The following is a 14,112-nucleotide window of genomic DNA, read 5'->3' on the forward strand; positions in this document are numbered from 1 at the left end:
TCCACACACACGAGGACTCTCACTGGGGTACAGTTTCAGACACACTGACTGTCACTGGAGGATGGTTTCCACACACGCTGACTCTCACTGGAGAACGGGTTACACACATCCTTGCTCTCACTGGAGTACGGTTTCTACACACACTGACCCTAACTGGAGTACAGGGTCCACATATACTTACCCTCACTGGATATGGGTTCCACACATACACACTGACCTTCTCTGGAGTACGGGTTCCAAACACACTGACTCTCACTGGCGTACGGGTTCCAAGCACACTGACTCTCACTGGGTTTATGGGTTCCACACACGCCGACTCTTACTGGGATACGGTTCCACACACACTGACCCTTACTGGAGTACTGGTTCCGCACACACTGACTTTTACTGGCGTACGAGTTCCACATAAACTGACCCTCACTGGATTACGGGTTCCACACACACTGACACTCACTGGGGAACAGTTCCACACATTCTGACCCTCACTGGAGTACAGTTCCACACACACTGACTCTCACTGGCTTATGGACTCCACACACTGACCCTAACTGGAGTACAGGTTCCACACACACTATGACTCTCACTGGGTCACAGTTCCACACACACTGACTTTCACTGGTGTACGAGTTCCACATGAACTGACCCACACTGGATTACGGGTTCCACACACACTGACTCTCACTGGAGTACGGGCTCCACAAACACTGACCCTGACTGGAGAACGGGTTCCAAACACACTGACCCTCACTGGGGTACAGTTGCAGACACTTTGACCCTAATTGGGGTATGGGTTCCACACACACTCAACCTCACCGGAGTACAGGGTCCACACACACGAGGACTCTCACTGGGGTACAGATTCACACACACTGACTCTCACTGGAGGACGGTTTCCACACACACTGACACTCACTGGAGTACGGGTTCCAAACACACTGACTCTCACTGGGGTACAGTACCACACACAATGACGCTCAATGGGTTATGGGTTCCAACACAATGATCCTCACTGGGGTAACACTTCTACACACACTGACCCTCACATGTGGTATGGTTCCACACACACTGACTCTTACTGGTGCATGGGTACCACACACACACTGACCTTTTCTGGGGTAAACTTCCACACACACTGACCCTCACTGGGGTACGCGTTCCACACACACTGAACCTGACTGGAGTACTGGTTCCGCACACAGTGACTTTAACTGGAGTACGGGTTCCACACACACTGACCCTCACTGGAGTACAGGTTCCACACACACTATGACTCTCACTGGGTCACAGTTCCACACACACTGACTTTCACTGGTGTACGAGTTCCACATAAACTGACCCTCACTGGATTATGGCTTCCACACACACTGACACTCACTGGGGAACAGTTCCACACATTCTGACCCTCACTGGAGTACAGGACCACACACACTGACTCTCACCGGGTTATGGGCTCCACACACTGACCCTCACTGGAGTACAGGTTCCAAACACACTATGACTCTCACTGGGGTACAGTTCCACACACACTGACTCTCATTGGAGTACGAGTTCCACACATCCTGACCCGCAATGGGGTACGAGTTCCACGCACACTGACCCTCACGGGTGTATGGACATGAGATACGTTTCCACACACAGTCTCACCGGGTCAAGTTTCCACACACACTGACACTCACAGGTGCATGGGATCCACACACACTGACCCTCACTGTGGAACGTGTTCCACACACATTAACCCTCACTGGAGTATTGGTTCCACACACACTGACTTTAACTGGAGTACGGGTTCCACACACACTGAAATGCACTGGGGTACAGTTTCACACACACTGAACCTCACTGGGGTACAGTTCCATATACACTGACTCTCATTGTAAGACAGGTTCCACACACACGCTGACCCTCACTGGAGAACGGGTTACACACATCCTTGCTCTCACTGGAGTACGGTTTCTACACACACTGACCCTAACTGGAGTACAGGGTCCACATATACTTACCCTCACTGGATATGGGTTCCACACATACACACTGACCTTTTCTGGAGTACCGGTTCCAAACACACTGACTCTCACTGGAGTACGGGTTCCAAACACACTGACTCTCACTGGGTTTATGGGTTCCACACACGCCGACTCTCACTGGGATACAGTTCCACACACACTGACCCTTACTGGAGTACTGGTTCCGCACACACTGACTTTAACTGGAGTACGGGTTCCACACACACTGACCCTCACTGGAGTACAGGTTCCACACACACTATGACTCTCACTGGGTCACAGTTCCACACACACTGACTTTCACTGGTGTACGAGTTCCACATAAACTGACCCTCACTGGATTACGGGGTCCACAAACACTGACACTCACTGGGGAACAGTTCCACACATTCTGACCCTCACTGGAGTACAATTCCACACACACTGACGCTCACTGGCTTATGGACTCCAAACACTGACCCTAAATGGAGTACAGGTTCCACACACACTATGACTCTCACTGGGTCACAGTTCCACACACACTGACTTTCACTGGTGTACGCGTTCCACATGAACTGACCCACACTGGAGTACGGGTTCCACACACACTGACCCTCACTGGAGTACGGGCTCCACAAACACTGACCCTGACTGGAGAACGGGTTTCAAACACACTGACCCTCACTGGGGTACAGTTGCACACACTTTGATCCTAATTGGGGTATGGGTTCCACCCACACTCAACCTCACCGGAGTACAGGGTCCACACACACGAGGACTCTCACTGGGGTACAGATTCACACACACTGACTCTCACTGGAGGACGGTTTCGACACACACTGACGCTCACTGGAGTACGGGTTCCAAACACACTGACTCTCACTGGGGAATGTGATCCATACACACTGACTCTCACTGGGGTACAGTTCCACACACAATGACGCTCAATGGGTTATGGGTTCCAACACAATGATCCTCACTGGGGTAACTCTTCCACACACACTGACCCTCACTGGGGTACGGTTCCACACACACAGACTCTTACTGGTGCATGGGTACCACACACACTGACCTTTTCTGGGGTAAACTTCCACACACACTGACCCTTACTGGGGTACAGGTTCCAAACACACTATGACTCTCACTGGGGTACAGTTCCACACACACTGACTCTCATTGGAGTACGAGTTCCACACATCCTGACCCTCACTGGGGTACGTGTTCCACACACACTAACCCTCATGGGTGTATGGCTTCCACATGCACCGGCTCTCACTGGGATACGTTTCCACACACAGTCTCACCGGATCAAGTTTCCACACACACTGACACTCACAGGTGCATGGGATCCACACACACTGACCCTCACTGTGGAACGTGTTCCACACACATTAACCCTCACTGGAGTATTGGTTCCACACACGCTGACTTTAACTGGAGTACGGGTTCCACACACACTGGAATGCACTGGGGTACAGTTTCACACACACTGAACCTCACTGGGGTACAGTTCCATATACACTGACTCTCATTGTAGTACAGGTTCCACACACACGCTGACTCTTACTGGAGAATGGTTTACACACACTGGGGTACAGTTCCACACACATTGACTCTCTGGGTTATGGGCTCCACACACACTGACCATACAGGCTCCACACACATTGACCCTCACTGGGGTACAGGTTCCACACACACTGACAATCACTGGAGTACAGGCTCCGCACACACTGACCCTCACTGGAGTACGGGTTCCATAAACACTGACCCTCACTGGATTACAGGTTCCAAACACCCATGACCCTCAGTGGGGTACATTTCCACACACACTGACTCTCACTGGGTCATGGGCTCCACACACACTGACCCTCACTGGAGTACCGGTTCCACACACTGAGACTCACTGGAGAACAGGTTCCACACGCACTGACTCTCGTTGGAGTACGAGTTCCACACATCCTTGCTCTCACTGGAGTACGGTTTCCACACACACTGACCCTAACTGGAGTACAGGGTCCACATATACTTACCCTCACTGGATATGGGTTCCACACACACACACACTGACCTTCGCTGGAGTACGGGTTCCAGACACACTGACTCTCACTGGAGTACGGGTTCCAAACACACTGACTCTCAATGGGGGACGGGATCCATACACACTGACCCACACTGTGGTACAGTTCCACACACAATGACGCTCAGTGGGTTATGGGTTCCAACACAATGATCCTCACTGGGGTACAAATCCACACACACTGACCCTCACCTGGGTACAGTTTCACACACACTGACCCTCACTGCGGTACAGTTCCACACACACTGACCCGCACTGGGCTACAGTTCCACACACACCGGCCCTCACTGAGGAACGGGTTCCACACACTCTGACCCTCACTGGAGTACGGGTTCCACACACACTGACCCTCCTTGGGATATAGTTTCCCACACACTGACTCTCACTGGGGTCCAGTTCCACACACGTTGACTCACACTGGGGTACAGTTCCACACACAATGACGCTCAGTGGGTTATGGGTTCCAACACAATGATCCTCACTGGGGTACAGTTCCACACACACTGACCCTCACTGGGGTACAGTTCCACACACACTGACTCTCCTGGGGTTATGGGTTCCACACAGGCCGACTCTCACTGGGATACGGTTCCACACACACTGACCCTTAATGGACTACAGGTTCTGCACACACTGACTTTCACTGGAGAACGAGTTCCACATACACTGACCCTCACTGGATTATGGGTTCCACACACACTGACACTCACTGGGGAACAGTTCCACACATTCTGACCCTCACTGGTGTACAGTTCCACACACACTGACTCTCACTGGATTATGGGCTCCACACACTGACCCTCACTGGAGTACATGTTCCACACACTACGACTCTCACTGGGTCACAGTTCCACACACATTGACTCTCACTGGATCATGGGCTCCACACACTGACCATCACTGGAGTACTGGTTCCACACACACTGACTCTCATTGGAGTACGAATTCCACACATACTGACCCTCACTGGGGTACGGGTTCCACACACACTCACCCTCACGGGTGTATGGCTTCCACACACGCCGACTCTCACTGGGTACGTTTCCACACACAGTCTCACTGGGGCAAGTTTCCACACACACTGACTCTCACAGGTGCGTGGATCCAAACACAATGACGCTAACTGTGGAACGGGTTAAACACACATTAACCCTCACGGGATTACGGGTTCCACACACACTGACGCTCACTGGGAAATGTTCCACACAAACTGGCCCTCACTGGGATACACTTCCACACACACTGACCCTCACTGGGTTACAGTTTCACACACACTGACCCTCACTGGGGTACGGGTACCACACACACTGACCCTCACTGGAGTACTGGATCCACACACACTGACTTTAACTGGAGTACGGGTTCCACACACACTGACTCTCACTGGGGTACAGTTCCACACACACTGACCATCACTGTGAAATAGTTTCACACACCCTGACACTCACTGGGGTACATTTGCACACACTCTGACCCTTATTGGGGTATGGGTTCCACACACACTCAACCTCACCGGAGTACAGGGTCCACACACACGAGGACTCTCACTGGGGTACAGATTCACACACACTGACTCTCACTGGACGACGGTTTCCACACACACTGACTCCCATTGGAGTACGGGTTCTAAACACACTGACTCTCACTGGGGAATGTGATCCATACACACGGACTCTCACTGGGGTACAGTTCCACAAACAATGATGCTCAGTGGGTTATGGGTTCCAACACAATGATCCTCACTGGGGTACAGTTCCACAAACACTGACTCTCACTGGGGTACAGTTCCACACACACTGACTCTCCTGGGGTTTTGGGTTCCACACAGGCCGACTCTCACTGGGATACGGTACCACACACACTGACCCTTACTGGAATACGGTTTCTGCACACACTGACTTTCACTGGAGTACGAGTTCCACATAAACTGACCCTCACTGGAGTACAGTTCCACACACACTGACTCTCACTGGGTTATGGGCTCCACACACTGACCCTCACTGGAGTACAGGTTCCACACACTACGACTCTCACTGGGTCACAGTTCCACGCACACTGACTCTCACTGGAGTACGGTTTCCACACACACTGACTCTCATTGGAGTACGAGTTCCACACATCCTGACCCGCAATGGTGTATGAGTTCCACACACACTGACCCTCACGGGTGTATGGCTTCCACACACGCCGACTCTCACTGGGATACGTTTCCACACACAGTCTCACTGGGGCAAGTTTCCACACACACTGGCCTTCACTGGGGTACAGTTCCACACACACTGACTCTCAGAGGTGCATGGGATCCAAACACAGTGACGCTCACTGTGCAACGGGTTCCACACACACTGACCCTCACTGTACAACGGGTTCCACACACAATAACCGTTATTGGAGTACGGGTTCCAAACACACTGACTTTTACTGGAGTACGAGTTCCACACACGCTGATCCTCACAGGGGTACAGTTCCACACGCACTGACCCTCACTGGGGTAATGTTCCAAACACACTTACACTCACTAGGTTACAGTACCAGACACACTGAGTCTCACTGGAGTGCGGGTTCCAAACACACTGACTTTCACTGGAGTACGGGTTCCACACACACTGACCCTCACAGGGGTACAGTTCCACACGCACTGACCCGCACTGGGGTAATGTTCCACACACACTGACACTCACTAGGTTACAGTACCAGATACACTGACCCTCACTGGAGAATGTGATCCATACACACGGACTCTCACTGGGGTACAGTTCCACACACAATGATGCTCAGTGGGTTATGGGTTCCAACACAATGATCCTCACTGGGGTACAGTTCCACACACTCTGACTCCCACTCGGGTATGGGCTCCACACACATTGACCCTCACTGGAGTACGGGTTCCAAACACACTTACTCTCACTGGGGAACAGTTCCACACATTCTGACCCTCACCGGAGTACAGTTCCACACACACTGACTCTCACTGGAGTACGGGTTCCACACACACTTAACCTCACAGGGGTACAGTTCCAAACACACTCTGACCCTCACTGGGGTATAGTTTCACACACACTTACACACACTGGAGTACGGTTCCACACACACTGGCTCTTACTAGAGTACAGTTCCACACACGCCGACCATCACTGAGGTATGGCTTCAACACACAATAACCGTTACTGGAGTACAGGTTCCAAACACACTGACTTTCACTGGAGTACGGGTTCCACACACACTGACCCTCACAGGGGTACAGTTCCACACACACTGACCCTCACAGGGGTACAGTTCCACACACACACTGACCCGCACTGGGGTAATGTTCCACACACACTGACACTCACTAGGTTACAGTACCACACACACTGACTCTCACTGGAGTACGGGTTCCAAACACACTGACTCTCACTGGGGAATGTAATCCATACACACTGACTCTCACTGGGGTACAGTTCCACACACAATGACGCTCAGTGGGTTATGGGTTCCAACACAATGAGTCTCACTGGGGTACAGTTCCACACACACTGACTCTCACAGGGGTACAGTACCACACACACTGACTCTCCTGGGGTTATGGGTTCCACACACACTGACCCTCACTGGGGTACAGTTCCACACACAATGATGCTCAGTGGGTTATGGGTTCCAACACAATGATCCTCACTGGGGTACAGTTCCACAAACACTGACTCTCACTGGGGTACAGTTCCACACACACTGACTCTCCTGGGGTTTTGGGTTCCACACAGGCCGACTCTCACTGGGATACGGTACCACACACACTGACCCTTACTGGAATACGGTTTCTGCACACACTGACTTTCACTGGAGTACGAGTTCCACATAAACTGACCCTCACTGGAGTACAGTTCCACACACACTGACTCTCACTGGGTTATGGGCTCCACACACTGACCCTCACTGGAGTACAGGTTCCACACACTACGACTCTCACTGGGTCACAGTTCCACACACGCCGACTCTCACTGGGATACATTTCCACACACAGTCTCACTGGGGCAAGTTTCCACACACACTGACTCTCACAGGTGCATGGGATCCAAACACACTGACGCTCACTGTGCAACGGGTTCCACACACGCTGACCCTCACTGGGTTACAGTTTCACACACATTGACCCTCACTGGGGTACAGTTCCACACACACCGACCCTCACTGGGGTACGGGTACCACACACACTGACCCTCACTGGAGTACTGGTTCCACACACACTGACTTTAACTGGAGTACGGGTTCCACACACACTGATACTCACTGGGGTACAGTTCCACACACAATGGCCTTCACTGGGGTACAGTTCCACACACACTGGCCCTCACTGGGGTACAGTTCCACACACGCCGACCAACACTGGGCTACGGGTTCCACACACACTAACCCTTACTGGAGTACGGGTTCCAAACACACTGACTCTCACTGGAGTACGGGTTCCACATACTCTGAAACTCACTGGGGTACAGTTCCACACACACTGACCCTCACTGGGACACACCCACAAACACTGACCGTCACTGGGATGCAGTTTCACACACACTGACCCTCACTGGGGTATGGGGTCCGCACACACTGACCCTCACTGGAGTACGGGTTCCACAAACACTGACCCTCACTGGGGTACGGGTTCCACAAACACTGAGACTCACTGGAGTACAGACTCCGCACACACTGACTCTCACTGGGGTACAGTTCCACACACACTGACCATCACTGTGAAATAGTTTCACACACCCTGACACTCACTGAGGTACATTTGCACACACTCTGACCTTAATTGGGGTATGGGTTCCATTCACACTCAACCTCACCGGAGTACAGGGTCCACACACACGAGGACTCTCACTGGGGTACAGATTCACACACACTGACTCTCACTGGACGACGGTTTCCACACACACTGACTCTCATTGGAGTATGGGTTCCAAACACACTGACTCTCACTGGGGAATGTGATCCATACACACGGACTCTCACTGGGGTACAGTTCCACACACAATGATGCTCAGTGGGTTATGGGTTCCAACACAATGATCCTCACTGGGGTACAGTTCCACACACACACTGACCCTCACTGGAATACGGGTTCCACAAACACTGACCCTCACTGGGGTACGGGTTCCACAAACACTGAGACTCACTGGAGTACAGACTCCGCACACACTGACCCTCACTGGAGTACGAGTTCCAAACACACTGATCCTCCCTGGGGTACAGTTCCACACACTCTGACCCTCATGGGGGTATGGGCTCCACACACACTGAACCTCACTGGAGTACAGGTTCCACACACACGAGGATTCTCACTGGGGTACAGTTTCACACACACTGACTCTCACTGGAGGACGGCTTCCACACACACTGACTCTCATTGGAGTACGAGTTCCACACATCCTTCCGCTCAATGGAGTACGGGTTCCACACACACTGACCCTAACTGGAGTACAGGGTCCACATACACTTACCCTCACTGGAGTATGTGTTCCACACACACACAAGGACATTCGCTGGAGTACGGGTGCCAAACACACTGATACTCACTTGGGTATGGGATCCATACACAATGACCCTCACTGGGGTACAGTTCCACACACAATAACGCTCAGTGGGTTACGGGTTCCAACACAATGAGCCTCACTGGGCTGCAGTTCCACACACACTGACTCTCCTGGGGTTATGGGTTCCACACATGCTGACTTTCACTGGGATATGGTTCCACACACACTGACGCTTACTGGAGTACTGGTTCCAAACACACTGACTCTCACTGGCGTACGAGTTCCACATAAACTAACACTCAGTGGGTTACCGGTTCCAAACACACTGACACTCACTGGAGTACAGGCTCCACATACACTGACCCTCATTGGAGTACGGGTTCCACAAACACTGACCTTCACTGGAGTACGGGTTCCAAACACACTGACTCTCACTGCGGAACAGTTCCACACATTCTGACCCTCACCGGAGTACAGTTCCACACACGCTGACTCTCACTGGAGTACGGGTTCCAAACACACTGACCCTCACAGGGGTACAGTTCAACACACACTGACCCTCACTGGGGTATACTTTCACACACACGTACACACACTGGAGTACGGTTCGACACACACTGGCTCTCACTGGAGTACAGTTCCACACACGCCGACCATCACTGGGGTATGGGTTCCACACACAATAACCGTTATTGGAGTACGGGTTCCAAACACACTGACTTTTACTGGAGTACGGGTTCCACACACGCTGACCCTCACAGGGGTACAGTTCCACACGCACTGACCCTCACTGGGGTAATGTTCCAAACACACTTACACTCACTAGGTTACAGTACCAGACACACTGACTCTCACTGGAGTACGGGTTCCAAACACACTGACTTTCACTGGAGTACGGGTTCCACACACACTGACCCTCACAGGGGTACAGTTCCACACGCACTGACCCGCACTGACGTAATGTTCCACACACACTGACACTCACTAGGTTACAGTACCAGACACACTGACCCTCACTGGAGAATGTGATCCATACATACTGACTCTCACTGGGGTACAGTTCCACACACACTGACCCTCACGGGGGTACAGTTCCACACACACTGACTCTCCTGGGGTTATGGGTTCCACACAGGCCGACTCTCACTGGGATACGGTTCCACACACACTGACCCTCACTGGGGAATGTGATCCATACACACTTACTCTCACTGGGGCACAGTTCCACACACAATGACGCTCAGTGGGTTATGGGTTCCACTACAATGAACCTCACTGGGGTACAGTTCCACACACACACTGACCCTCACTGGGGTACAGCTCCACACACACTGACACTCACTGGAGTACTGGTTCCACACACACTGACTTTAACTGGAGTACGGGTTCCACACACACTGACTCTCACTGGGGTACAGTTCCACACACACTGACCCTCACTGTGAAATAGTTTCACACACTGATACTCACTGGGGTACAGTTCCACACACACTGGCCTTCATTGGGGTACAGTTCCACACACGCCGACCAACACTGGGATACGGGTTCCACACACACTAACCCATACTGTAGTACGGGTTCCAAACACACTGACTCTCACTGGAGCATGGGTACTACACACACTGACACTCACTGGGGTACTGATTCCACACACACCGACCCTCACTGGGGTACGAATACCACACACACTGACCCTCACTGGAATACTGGTTCCACACACACTGACTTTAACGGGAGTACGGGTTCTACACACACTGACCCCCACTGGGGTACAGTTCCACACGCATTGACCCTCACTGGGATATAGTTTCACACACACTGACTTTCACTGGTGTACGAGTTCCACATAAACTGACCCTCAATGGATTACGGGTTCCACACACACTGACACTCACTTTAGGGAACAGTTCCACACATTCTGACCCTCACTGGAGTACAGTTCCACACACACTGATTCTCACTGGATTATGGGCTCCACACACTGACCCTCACTGGAGTACAGGTTCCACACACTACGACGCTCACTGGGTCACAGTTCCACACACACCAACCCTCACTGGGGTACGGGTTCCACACACACTGACCCTCACGGGTGTATGGCTTTCACACACGCCGATTCTCACTGGGATACGTTTCCACACACAGTTTCACTGGGGCAAGTTTCCACACACACTGACTCTCACAGGTGCGTGGATCCAAACACACTGACACTCACTGTGGAACGGGTTCCACAAACACTGATCCTCACTGGAGTACGGTTTCCAAACACACTGACCCTCCCTGTGGTACAGTTCCACACACTCTGACCCTCACGGGGGTATGGGCTCCTGACACACTGACCCTCACTGGAGAACGGGTTCCACAAACACTGATCCTCTCTGGAGTACGGTTTCCAAACACACTGACCCTCCCTGGGGTACAGTTCCACACACTCTGACCCTCATGGGGGTATGGGCTCTACACACACTGAACCTCACTGCAGTACAGTTCCACCCACACTGGCCCTCACTGGGGTACATTTCCACACACGCTGACCATAACTGACATTCGGGTTCCACATACACTAACCCTCACTGGAGTACGGGTTCCAGATACTCTGAACCTCACTGGGGTACAGTTCCACACACACTGACTCCCACTCGGGTATGGGCTCCACACACATTGACCCTCACTGGAATACGGGTACCACACACACTGACACTCATTGTAGTACAGGCTCCGCACACACTGACCCTCACTGGAGTACGGGTTCCACAAACACTGACACTCACTGGAGTATGGGTTCCAAACACATTGACCCTCACTGGGGTACAGTTCCACACCCGCCGACCATAACTGGCGTACGGGTTCCACACACACTAACCCTCACTGGAGTACGGGTTCCAAACACACTGACTCTCACTGCAGTACGGGTTCCAGATACTCTGAACCTCACTGGGGTACAGTTCCACACACACTGACTCCCACTCGGGTATGGGCTCCACACATATTGACCCTCACTGGAATACGGGTACCACACACACTGACACTCACTGGAGTACAGGCTCCGCACACACTGACCCTCACTGGAGTACGGGTTCCACAAACACTGACCCTCACTGGAGTACGGGTTCCAAACACATTGACCCTCACTGGGGTACAGTTCCACACACTCTGACCCTCATTGTGGTATGGGCTCCACACAAACTCAACCTCACTGGAGTACAGGTTCCACACACACGAGGACTCTCACTGGGGTACAGTTTCACACACACTGACTCTCACTGGAGGACGGGTTCCACACACACTGACTCTCATTGGAGTACGAGTTCCACAAACACTGACCCTCACTGGAGTATGGGTTCGAAACACACTGACCCTCACTGGGGAACAGCTCCACACACTATGACTCTCACTGGGGTACAGTTCCACATACACTGACTCTCCTGGGGTTATGGGTTCCACACAGGCCGACTCTCACTGGGATATGGTTCCACACACACTGACCCTAACTGGAGTACGGGTTCTGCACACACTGACACTCACTGGGGAACAGTTCCACACATTCTGACCCTCACTGGAGTACAGCTTCCACACACTATGACTCTCACTGAGTCACAGTTCCACGCACACTGACTCTCACTGGAGTATGGTTTCCACATACACTGACTCTCATTGGCTTACGAGTTCCACACATCCTGACCCGCAATGGGGTACGGGTTCCACACACACTGACTTTTACTGGAGTACGGTTTCCACATAAATTAACACTCAGTGGGTTGCTGGTTCCACACACACTGACACTCACTGGAGTACAGGCTCCACACACACTGACCCTCATTGGAGTACGGGTTCCACAAACACTGACCCTCACTGGAGTACGGGTTCCAAACACACTGACTCTCACTGGAGTACGGGTTCCACACACACTGACCCTCACAGGGGTACAGTTCCACACACATTGACCCTCACTGGGTTACAGTTTCACACACACTGACTCTCACTGGAGCATGAGTACCACACACACTGACACTCACTGGGGTACTGATTCCACACACACCGACCCTCAATGGGGTACGGATACCACACACACTGACCCTCACTGGAGTACTGGTTCCACACACACTGACTTTAACGAGAGTACGGGTTCCACACACACTGACCCTCACTGGGGAACAGTTTCACACACACTGACCCTCACTGGGATATAGTTTCACCCACACTGACACTCACTGGTGTACATTTCCACACACGCTGACCATAACTGTCATTCGGTTTCCACACACACTAACCCTCACTTGCGGACGGTTTCCACACACACACTGACTCTCATTGGAGTACGAGTTCCACAAACACTGACCCTCACTGGGGTACGGATACCACACACACTGACCCTCACTGGAGAACTGGTTCCACACACACTGACCCTCACTGGGGTACTGTTCCACACACACTGATATTCACTGGGGTACAGTTCCAAACACATTGACCCTCACTGGGGTGCCGTTCCACACCCGCCGACCATAACTGGCGTACGGATTCCACACACACTAACCCGCACTGGAGTACG

The sequence above is a fragment of the Carcharodon carcharias genome, chromosome 10 (assembly GCF_017639515.1).
Source record: "Carcharodon carcharias isolate sCarCar2 chromosome 10, sCarCar2.pri, whole genome shotgun sequence".
In the NCBI taxonomy this organism is placed as follows: Eukaryota; Metazoa; Chordata; class Chondrichthyes; order Lamniformes; family Lamnidae; genus Carcharodon; species Carcharodon carcharias.